At 43.2% G+C, this 12,269-nt stretch overlaps 1 protein-coding gene across 1 annotated transcript in view; it reads left to right on the top strand.

The window, feature by feature from the left end:
- HNRNPLL (heterogeneous nuclear ribonucleoprotein L like) overlaps positions 1 to 12,269 on the top strand; it is a 1,042,368-nt gene that overhangs the window by 885,628 nt on the left and 144,471 nt on the right. The gene's annotated exons all lie outside the window — the stretch shown is intronic.

Raw genomic sequence — 12,269 nt, 5'->3', positions numbered from 1 at the left:
GTTTGAAACTTGAGGCCTGCAGTGCTTCATCACAAAGATGTTTGTAGAGGTTGCAAATTTTAGGAACCAGAAATAGGCCTAGATATGCTTCCTGGGCTTGCCACACCTGTACGAGAAGTAAGGAATGTGGTGGCAGTCCATGATCAAAGATTTCTCCTCTAATGTCTGCTTCTGAGGCAACCCCTATGTGCATTGTAAAATCTGATGATGTGCTTTAATTCTTCAATATATGGGGAACCAGAACAAAAACCTTCCGAAGACTGCTGGATAAAATAGAAATCCTTTAATGGATAAATGTCCAGGATACAAAACCACTGTGAAAATCACTGTTGAGTGCTTTCGTTCACCCTCTTTGAACTTCTTCAGAACAATTTAAAAACAATTTATATGCAATGAAATACCTACACAGGATAAATGCCAATTTATCAATTACACAATCATTTAAAATTTAAAGGAGCATACTCTCATATTTTATTACATAATGTTTCATCTTTAACAAAGGTGCAATGGAGCAACTATCTTTTAAACCAGGATATACTGTTTTGATTTGCCATCTAGTTTCCTTGATATTTAAATTATTGTCTTGTCACTTTACCCTGCATATCTTTCTGTATAGAGTCAAGTACAAAAAATTTAAACCCATGGGTGTTATTTTGTGTGTCTATATAATGCATTTGCGGATGCCTCTATCCTAATATCTCTCATGTGATCATAAATTTGATCCCTAAGCCTTCTAGAGGTCTTCCCGACATAAAAGTCTGGGCATTGTTGACATAATGCTGCATGTACCACATTCACTGAATTGCAATTATAATGGGATCTAGTAGTATACGTATAATTCTGAATCGTTACATGGTCATTCACTAATATGTGTGCACATAACTTACATGCCCCACATTTGAATGTACCAGTCCTTTTGATTTTGTTCACCTGAGTAGTATTTAGTAACCTTTTCCAATATTTGCTTAAAGGTGGTATCTTTTTTGTATATCACCTTAGGTATTATTCCTACTTTTCCATCATATTTGGTTCAGATAAAATCAACCACCAATTTTTAAAAATTACATTAGTTATATGTCTGCCATCCAAACTATAAGTGGTAATAATTGCTCTGTTATATCCCTCTTGATTATGTTCTTTTGTGGCTTTCACTATCTCCTTATGTATAAGGATGGGTTGGATTTAACCCTATTTGCCTTTTTCTTTTGACCTCACCTAAAATATCATAAACAAAGCTTTCCGGATAGCCTCTCTTTAAAAACATATTCACTGCTTTCCCACACTCATTCAGAAAATTATTTTCATTAGATATCATCCAGGCCAGTCTTATGAACTGGACTGACTGTCTGATGAAGCGGAGTGTATCCGTGAAAGCGCTTACTAGTCTACTTTGTTTTGATTAAAGGAACTTGCTGTGTGCAACCAACATGTTTTTTCTTTTACTAATAAATTTTTAAGCCTGCCAACAGCCAGACGTCACTGGAGCAAAGGAGTCCCAGTGAATGCTGTGGTAGCCACCAAGAAAGAGCTAGCAGAACAGAGTTCTTCTGTCCATCTTCCAGACAAGGAGTCCACAGCATTGGACAGATTTGGAAAGTGTCTTTGCCTCTGCAACCTTTACCCTGAGGTCATTAAATCACCTTGCACACTTTAGACTTGAGAGGTTTTAACCAAAGAGCTGTCAAATACTGTGAGTCCACATCTGCAGAAGATTTCAAAAAAACATCCTTGCAACTGGGCAATTTTTTATCCATATCAAACTCTTCCATTATGTTGATCTCTCACACAGTTGAAGGAACCTCATGAGTAGCTGGTTCAGGCATTGCTGTAAGGAGACGTGCCTGGATGCAACTTTACGTAGCCTTTTATAATGTCCTTTATTAATGCCCCATTCAATGGCAGTTCCTTGTTTGGTCTATCAGTAAGAGAGACTTTTACCCACAGTGAACTAGATGGAGAGACTGTCTACCATGGAAAATCAAGTTTTCGACCCCTCGACAAACCTTTTCCAGGAATCGGAGAAGCGATAAGATGATGTGGTTTGGAAACCTCTGGGGCCTTTACAAGGCCTGCTTGGTGATAATTCATCCAGAGGCAGAGGAGGAAATTATAATGGAAGACGTCACCCCACAGGCAGAGGAGGCCTGCAGAATTAGGGATGTTCTTCATTCCACATTGCTGCAGTCCTAACTATTGGGTAGTCCGCTGTCCAGTCGGCCCGAATACCAAAGTATATGGCTGACGTCGGTCAGGGCGCATTAGACTGACGTCAGTACGTCCGGGTACTAATGCGCATGACCGACGTCATATCCTCAGTCTTTTTTGCCGCATGGTCCGATGCAGAAGCAATTTTGCGAGTGCAGGTTGGCGTTCTGAAAGTTTCTGAAGCCAGAGTTTCAGACCGAATCAAAGTTGGCTGAGTACCCCGTTGGGGAATATTTTGGTTTTTTCTTGCCTCAGTATTTAACCGGATGTCAGAAAAAGTGAATAACTGTATTTCTTGTGGGAAACAGATACCTCATAGGGATTACCATACTTTGTGTATACCTTGTTTAGGGCCTGAGCACGACGTTGTTGGATGCCGCTCTTGTGCTAGATTTAACAAACGCACTATTAAGAGAAGGTTAGACTGTGCCAGGTTAGTGTTTGGGAAGCGTTGTAATTATAAAATGCCGTCGGATGCTCCGGCCGGCTTCGCTAAAAACGCAAGGACAAAACAGCAAAGCCTAGAGTGGAGGAACCGACAGTCCCAGACGTCGGTTCTTTAGAGGCTCAGTGGAGCCGGAGGTTTTGCCAGGTGTTTCTTTGGAGTCTCAGGGAGAGACTTTACTGTTACAGGATGTATCCTCTCAGGAAGTAGGCCAGGCTGAGGGGGCTTCTCAGGTGGCTGTTCTTCCCTCTCTTCCTAAGGTGGTCAGAGCCTCCCTTCTGTTTCCAAGGCTTCTTTGAGGGCAGGCCGAGTTTTGCTTCAGTGGGGGTTACTCCTAGTACTTCAGGGTCTTTGCCTAAGAAACATATGCTTAAAATGGCAGAGGATTTGATTACTATGATAAGGGGTTCTATGCCCCCTCCTGATAAGAGGCCTAGGGTGGAATCTGAGTTTGAGAGTTTTGAGCAATGCTCGGAGGCTTCTGAGTCTTCGGCTGAAGACTTGCAGGAGTACCCTCCTTATTCTGATTCTGATGTGGATGATTCTACTCCTTCAGCTTCCCTCCTGAGGATTTTTCATTTTCAGAGACTCTGCATTCCATGAGGGAGCATTTTAAATGGGAAGGTCAAGATTTCTCTGATTCCAGGAAAAGGCTTAGGGAATTCTTGTTTTACCCCAGCACAGGCCTTTAGCTATACCTCCTGTTTTGAATGTGGTGGAAGATGTTTTTGCAGAGGCTTCCCTGAATCCAGATTCTTTGCCTCCTGCCCCAGTTAAACCGGATAGGTATTATAGGGTGCCTGAAGCTCATAAGTATCTTTTAAGAGTCCTAGGGCAGACCCGGAAACTGTCTCTCAGGGGCCTAAAGGTGTGAAGGCCTCAGTTGTTAAAAATCCTGTCCCTCCTGATAAAGAGGCAAGGGCTTTGGATAGATGGGGAAAGAAAGTGTATACTTCTTCCACTTTAGCCATGAGGGCGTTGAATTGTCAGTTTCACATGTTAAAATATCAGAATTATCTTCTTTCACAGTTGAAATCTAAGGTGGATGCTCTGGCGGAAGGTATTGAGTGTAAAGAGTTGCAGGATTTAGTTCATGTGTCTGAACAAGTGGGTAAACATTCCTTGCAATATGGTTTTGATGCTGTGCAGGCCTCCTCCAGGGTGGCTGCCACTGGTTCTGTTCTTCGTAGGCACGCCTGGTTGAGAGATCAGAACTTAGCTGAGCATGTTAGGACAAGGATTTTGGATGCTCCTTTACAGTCTGATGTGTTGTTTGGTTCGCCTGTGGAAGCAGTTTTAAAGAAGATGGAGGACAAGGCTAAGTCAATGCAAACTGTTAAGGATTTTTTGCAGGTGCAGCCTCCGAAGTTTAGTAGAAATTGGCCTGCTAAGGGATGGACTTATCCTGCTTATGATTCCCAGTCTAGGGGTAGGTCTAGACGTGGTAGGGGCAGAGCTCAAGGTGCTTTTAGGCCTAGGACAGGGAGTTCACCTGCTCAGACTTCTGGTGAGGGCAGGGGTCAGTCCTTTCGTAAGCAGACCCAATGACCTGCCTTTTCAGCTGCCAGTTCATTCTCGCCTGGCAGCACCGTTGGGAGGAAGGCTGTCTCTTTTCAAAGAAAATTGGGATTTAATTACCCAAGACAGATGGGTTCTGGATATCATTCACCACGGTTACAGGTTTTATTTCCATACCTTGCCTCCTTTCAAAGGCATGCCAGACATTCCTCCTCTACAAAGACAAGAGGCTCACAAGCAACTTTCTCAGTTACTCCAAATAGGGGCCATTCAGCCTGTTCCTGTGCCAGAAAGGGGCCTAGGATTTTATTCTCGCCTGTTCCTAGTACCAAAGAAGGGGAACACGTGGAGACCAATTTTGGATTTATCTATCCTCAACACTTATCTGGACATTCCCAAGTTCAAAATGTTGACGTTACAACAGCTTTTACCTCTGCTGGGCAAAGATCACTGGATGGTAACTTTAGATCTCAAGGAAGCTTACCTTCATGTGCCTATAAGACTAAGTTGCAGAAAGTATCTGCGTTTTCGAGCTGGAAATTCTCATTATCAGTTCTCTGCATTGCCCTTTGGCTTATCTACTGCCCAGAGTATTCACAAAGGTTCTGGCTCCAGTGATAGCTTACTTCAGGGTAACACGAATTCAAATCTATCCTTACTTGGACGATTGCCTGATTCTGGCTCAAGAAAAGGAAGACCTTCTACAGCATTTGGAATATGTCATAGCAGTGCTAAGATGCCTAGGGTATTCTGTGAGCGAAATAAAGTCCAGTCTAGTACCCTCTCAAGACATGTGCTTTCTGGGTGTGAGACTGAATACAGCAGCCCAGATGGCCTTTTTAACCCCGGACAAACAAAAGAATCTTTCCAGTTACTTCCATCAACTATCTCTTCAGTCCGGGCTGACTGCAAGGACAGTCCTTCAAGCCTTAGGGTTCATGGCATCTTGTATTCTGGTGCTTCCCAATGCCAAACTGCATATGAGGAAGCTACAATGGTATCTCAAAATGTATGGACACAGCACTGCCAGGATTTGGACACTGTCATTCAAATAATACCTTGCATTCAAAAGGAATTTTTGTGGTGGGCTCAGGAATGTCACCTAAACAAGGGACTCTCTGTGACCCGGCCAGAGGCGAGTCAAATTCTAACGACAGATGCCTCAGACATTGCTTGGGGAGCTCATCTAAATGGAAAGTGGATACAAGACAAGTGGCCTGCCAGACTACAGCATCTACATATCAACATGAAGGAGATGTTAGCAGTCCAGTTTGCATTAATAGCTTTCAAGGAGTTACTTCTTCCAGGGCAGGTGTTGATTCTAACAGACAACACAACTGTCATGTGGTACATCAACAAACAAGGGGGAACACATTCTTACCCATTGTGCAGGCAAGCAATGATTTTATGGGAGACTGCGCTAAGCTTGCAACTAACTCTTCAGGCAAGGTTTCTGCCGGGAGCACAGAACTCCTTCGCAGATGTGTTAAGCAGACAAATCATGGATCCCCACGAGTGGAAACTGGATCTTCATGTATTTCAAAAGTTGACAGTGTCCTGGGGAACTCCAGACATAGATCTGTTCGCTTCTCCACTAAACCACCAGCTGCCAAAGTTTTGCACAAAGAGGTTTCATCTAACAGCTTGGAAAGTGGATGCTTTTTCTTTCAGTTGGAAAAATCTTCATGTGTATGCGTTTCCACCTCTGCCTCTTCTTCCAAAGGTGCTTCTAAAGGTCAGACAAGACAAGCCAAGGATGATTTTAATAGCTCCAGATTGGCCTCGGCAGCACTGGTACCCATTACTGAGGAGTCTGATAAAGAAGCCTCCATGGCCTTTACCCTTGATTCCACATCTGTTGTCTCAGAAGGACGGTCGTCTGCTCAATGTCAAGCTTCACTCTCTTCATCTAACAGCCTGGCATATTCTGTTTTGAAAGACAGCAGGTCTCAACTTCCTCAACAAGTTTTAAATGTGATTATGGAAGCCAGAAGACCTAGTACAAGGAAAGTGTACGCAGAAAAATGGAAGAGATTTTTATTTTGGACTGCAGCAAAGAATTTGGAGATTTCAGAGCCTAATTTGAGTGTGGCTCTTCAATATCTTACTGAGTTATTGGACAAAGGTTTGTCTTTCTCTTCCATTAAGATTCATGCTGCAGCAATTTCAGCTCACTATGATTGTGACCCACCATTGTTTTCACATCCTTTGTTCAAGCAATTTCTTAGAGGGCAAAGAATATAAGACCCCACGAGAGCTCCTACTCCTGCTTGGGATCTCAATTTTGTGTTGGAGAAACTTACTCTACAACCTTTTGAGCCTGCAGCTACTGCTGAACTGAAATACTTGTCATGGAAGACTGCTTTTTTGTTGGCCATTACTTCTGCAAGAAGGGTTTCTGAGTTACAGGCCCTTATGGCTGTTGAGCCTTTTTTGATTTTTCATAAGGATAGGGTATCATTACGTACTAATCCTTCCTTTATGCCCAAAGTGGTTTCTAGTGTGGCTTTAAACCAAACTATTCATTTGCCTACGTTTTATGCAGATCCCCAAAATAAAGGGGAAAAGATTTTGCACACTTTAGATGTACACAGGCAATTGCGTTATTATTTGAGCAGGACTAAGGATTTTAGGCAGTCTCAGCAGTTGTTTGTTTCTTTTGCTTTGAGTTCTCAGGGCAAGCCTGTGTCAAAACAAACTATTTCTAGGTGGATTGGGTTTTGCATTGCATTTTGTTATTCCCATCATGGCAAAGAGATTCCAGCTGGGATTCGGCCTCATTCCACTAGGGCTACTGCCACTTCAACAGCTTTTTTAAGGGGGGTGGCAACTAAGGATATTTTGGAGGCAGCTACTTGGAGTTCAGTGCATACTTTCTCTAAGCATTACCACCTTCCTCTCTACTCTAAGTCTAGGGCTGGTTTTGCCACAGCTATTTTGCAAGGCATGTTATCAGCTCCTGCTTCCTTATGATTTGCCAGCCTCCCTTACCTCTGCTTTGGGATTCTACCCAATAGTTAGGACTGCAGCAATGTGGAATGAAGAACATAGTACAGTTTTGTACCTACCATAAATGTAGATGTTCGAGGATCCACATTGCTGCAGTCCAATTTACCCTCCCTCCTTCCCCTCTGTGTTTAGGGGTGGTTGTGTAGGTGAGGTTCTATTCTGCTAATTTTGTATATTTTGTATATATATATATATTTTGGTGCAGATATGTTGGGAGTTTTTGGTTTTTGGCCTTATCTTTTCAGGGTCTTCTGACATCTGGGGCAAGAAAAGACTGAGGATATGACGTCGGTCATGCGCATTAGTACCCTGACGTACTGACGTCAGTCTAATGCGCCCTGACCGACGTCAGCCATATACTTTGGTATTCGGGCCGACTGGACAGCGGACTGCCCAATAGTTAGGACTGCAGCAATGTGGATCCTCGAACATCTACATTTATGGTAGGTACAAAACTGTACTTTTCAGGGATTCTTTTCCATATAGACCCTTCCAGTGCTCCTGAAGTGCTGCCTGGCTGTCCATCTCTGGAGGCAGTCAGGGGACAATTGTCCACCCACCCAGATGTCTGCGCAAATATAGCACAAGGTTCATGGGTGCTAAGAATAATATCCAGAGGTTATTGCATAACATTTTTCCTACTTCTACTCCCTCTTTCCAAAAGAACGAAGCTTCCCGACATTCCATCCATGTCAAAGGAAGGCAGCAACACAAGAAATCCAAAAACTGATAGAGTCATCCAGAAGGTCCCACCAGACCTTTAGAAATTTATTCATATTTTTTACTGCCCAAGAAGATAGGGGACCCAAGTCCCAGGTTGGATCTGATCAATTTGAATCAGTATCTGAAGAAATCAAAGTTCTAAATGGTCACACTACACAGTACACTCCATCCCACACTTTCTTCACAAGGATGATTGGATTGGCTCGATAGCTCTTCAGTACACATTCTATCATATCAAAACAGACAGATGCTCCATAAGACTCTTGCGCTTTTTTCTGGGAGCCAGTCATTACCAAATCAGAGCCCTGCCCTTTGAACTCACCACAGCCCCCAGGGTGTTTACCAAATGTATGGCAGTGGTGGCAGCTCACTTGAAATTAAAAGGAGACAAGTGTTTCCATATCTAGACAGCTGGTTCCTCAGCGCCCCCTGCAAGCATCTTCTTCATGCCAGGGGCTCTTTGATCCAGATTTGCAAGTCTTTGGATATAACAATAAACTATGCCAGATCAACCTTAACACCACTCCAGAGCCTGGAGTTCATTGGTACACTTCTGGATATGACAACACAGGTATTTTCTCTACCTCATCGCATTTCCACTGTCAGAAGTCAGGTTCATAATCTGCTTTCTCATCTATCTCCTTCAGCAAGATCAGTACTTCAAGAACTAAAGTACTAGGTTTTATGGCAGCAGTCATTGTATTGCTTCCTTTGGCATGTTTCTTTATGCATGTTCACCAATGGACTCTAGTTGTGCAATGATCCATTCTGCATCGACCCCTTTCTTTTCCAGTCAGGCTTACTCCAGTTTGCAAACGACACATCCAGTGGTGAATTCAATCTGACGACATTCATCTAGGATGACCTGTTCTACTACCCTCAATGGTTATAGTCACCCTGGACGCTTCTCAGCTGGGGTGGGGGCACATTTCTTGGGAAGAACAGTCTAAGGCATGTGATCCCCCCAACAGACCAATTTGTGCATCAGTGTTTTAGAGGTGAGAACAGTCCTACTTGTGTTGCAGACATTTCAAGATGCTCTCTCTGTAGGTACTATTGGATTTCAGACTGACAACTTGTATGTAGTCTGATACATCAACAAACAAGGAAGAACTGAATGTTATTGCTTCTTCACAGAGGCCATGAGAGTATGGGAATGCGAATGTCATCAGACTGCTTTCTAATTGCATTGTACATTCTGGGGAAAACCAACATACTAGCGGACAAACTAAGCAGGTCCATTTGATTCCTCAGAAATGGTGTCTTAATCTGTGGGTGAAATGATATTCCATTGTTTGGGCCAACTTTGCTGTGACTGCTTTGCAACTCCCCACAACAAGTGTAGCAGGTACTTTGCTCTTATCCCCTCTCGGGGAGTCACTGAGAGATGCTGTAGTCCACGGTTGGCCCTTGGGTCTCCTTTATGCTTATTCCCCTCTCCCATTGTTTCCCAAATTTCTACAGAAAGCAAGTCAATTGAAGAGCTCAGTAATCCTCATTTTCCCTTTCTGGGTTTGGGAAGTATGGTTCCCCTTCCTATGGTTTCACTTTTGTTATCCTGCATGGATACTGAAGTCAATTCCAGATGTCTTTTTTCATCCATCAGGGATTCAACATCCCAATATACAAGCCTTCAGACTAAAACTAACCACATGGTTCCTCCGCTTCCAGCAATGGTTAGACAGCCCAGGCTCTCTTCCCCTGTACATGACAATATTTTACCTTCTCAAAGAGAATCTACCAAAAAAAAGTATACAAGAGCAAGTGGAAAAGATTCTCCCTTTGGGCTTTAAGTAATGAATTTGACCCTTTCTCTGCTCTAGTTTCTGCTATACTTCAGTTTTTAGCAACTCTTTAAAGAAGGAGCAAGTTTATCTACAGTTAAACTTCAACTGGCAGCAATTCCTAATTTTCACACACAGGACATAAATTATTTGTTGGCTTTGTCCAAGTTGTGCAAAGCTTTTCTGAAAGGTGTCTTTCTTCTGAAACCTCCAGTAAAGGATCCCTCACCTCCTTGGGATCAAACAGTCATGCTACAAGGTGTAATTTGGAAACTTTTTGAACCTTCAACTAAAATGGATTTAAAGTTTCTTTCATGGAAAACAGTCTTGGTAGCCATTGTTTCTGCAAAGAGAATATCTGAACTCTAGGCCGTTTCTTCCATCACTTTTCATAAAGATAGGGTTACCTTGCAGACAAACCCTATTTTACCTAAAGTGGCTTCTGAAAGTAACATTAACCAATCCATTCACTTACCAGTCATCTTTCCAAATGTTTTGAATAAAGGAGAGTATGTGCTGCATCGTCTTGATGTACACAGACCGTTACATTTTTATCTTCACAGAACAAAATAAATTAGAAAGTCAGATCAACTCTGTCTCTTTTTCACCAAAAAAAGCTGGGTTTTCCAGTCTCTAAAGTCACCATAGCCAAATGGATTACAGACTGTATTTCTTGGATTTATTCTCAACAAGGCATGATCTTACGTAAACCTCCCCCATGTCATTCAATCAGATCCATGTCTTCATCTGCCTTTGGTCAAGAACATCTGTTGATATTTGGGCTGCAGCTACATGGTCCAGTGCTCATACCTTTGTTGCTCATTACAAATTGGATACTCTGGAATATCCTTCCATGAGGGCCACTCAAGATCAGTGTAGCTGGGGAATTCTGTCCTATATATTGAAGAATGAAAAGGACATCAGATTTAAGAAGTTGTGTACTCACTATAACTAGGCATATGTGTTGTCCATTTTCATTCTTCCTCCATTCCCCGTCCATTTTTTTAATCTGGAGAGACGTATTAGACTGTATTTAGAAACTGCAGATGTTCATCGTGTTTCACTGTTGCAGTCATGACTGTAGGGTTCTCCCCTGCCGGCAGGCAGTCCTCGGTCGGCCAGAATCCCAAAGTCTCGGTCTGGCGTCGGCGGTTCAACCATGCTCCCTGACGTCAGAGCGCCAGGAGTACAAAGCTGACAGCAGACGCCATCTTCTCCAGTCTTTCTTGCCGTGCGGTGATAGCAGTTCACAAGTGCCGGTCGGCTGACTCCTGACTATTTTTTCTGATAAACTTAAGTCCGAAGATTTTCTTCTCCACTCAAAGCTAAGTACCCCGTTGGGGAAAATTTTTTCTTACTCCTCTCCGATGTCAGAAAAAGTTAATAATTGTATTTCATGTGGGAAGCAAATACCTCATAAGGATTTTCATTCTTACTGTATTCCTTGCTTAGGCCCTGACCACGACGCAGCTAGTTGTCGGTTTTGTGCTAGATTCAATCAACGTACAATTAAGCGAAGGTACGATTTTGCCTTTCATTACTTCGGTAGGCGCTTTAACTACAAAATGTTGTCGGATACGGTTCCGGCTACCGGAGTTCACAAACGTCGCAAGGATAAAGACAGTCTTCTGAGGTCCAAATCTGATGATAGCGCACAAGCGGAGCCAGCTTCAGGTTCGGCCGTAGTCAGTGAGGCGCTTTTGCAGCCCCTGTCGTCGGCCGTTTCAGAAACGATGGCCAAAACGGACTCTCATTAGGAGCCACCCAGGCCTTGCAATATTTCTATTGCAGGACCTTCGGACCATGCTCCTTCGGATGGGTCCAGAGCCGCTGTGCAGGTACCGGCTTCCGAAGGGGTTTTCAGGCCTACTCAGCTTCTAATAAAGGCAAAGACAAAGGCAAAGACTCCTTCTAAATCAAAGACTGCAACACAGGCCTCTTCTGAACCGGCTCCCAAGTCACAGAAACCGTTACTCAAGATGGCGAAGGATTTACTTACTATGATTAGGGGTTCACATCCCCCTCCAGATAAAAGGCCAAGGCAGGATGTTTATTATGATTCCTCTGATCAGGCTTCTGTTTCTTCAGTTTCTTCTTCTGACCAGGAATATTCTTTACCTCCTTATGAGGATTCTGATGCTGAGGAATCCATTCCTTCAGCTTCTCCCCCTGAGGATTTCTCTTTTGGGGAAACTTTGCATGAAATGAGGGAACATTTCCACTGGGAAGGACAGGAGTATTCGGAATCTAAGAAAAGACTGAAGGATTTTCTTCTTCTTCCCCAGCATAGACCCCTGGCTATTTCTCCTGTTTTGGATATTGTGGATGATGCCTTTTCGGAGGCTAACTTAACCCCTGACTCTCTTCCTCCTGCTCCTGTTAAGCCTGATAGATATTACAGGGTTCCTGATTCCCACCAGGTTTTATACAAGAACCCTTCTGCTGACCCTGAAACCATTTCTCAGGGTCCTAAGGGAGTTAAGGCCGCTTCTGCCAAAAATCCCATTCCCACTGAAAAGGATTCTCAATCCTTAGAAAGATGGGGCAAAAAAGTGTACACTTCTGCTACTTTGTCCATTAGGGCT

The sequence above is a fragment of the Protopterus annectens genome, chromosome 1.part2, assembly GCF_019279795.1.
Source record: "Protopterus annectens isolate FY-2018-M chromosome 1.part2, PAN1.0, whole genome shotgun sequence".
NCBI classification, from domain to species: domain Eukaryota; kingdom Metazoa; phylum Chordata; order Ceratodontiformes; family Protopteridae; genus Protopterus; species Protopterus annectens.
The sequence above is the reverse complement of the archived record's forward strand: the minus strand, read 5'-3'. Positions and strand labels throughout refer to the sequence as shown.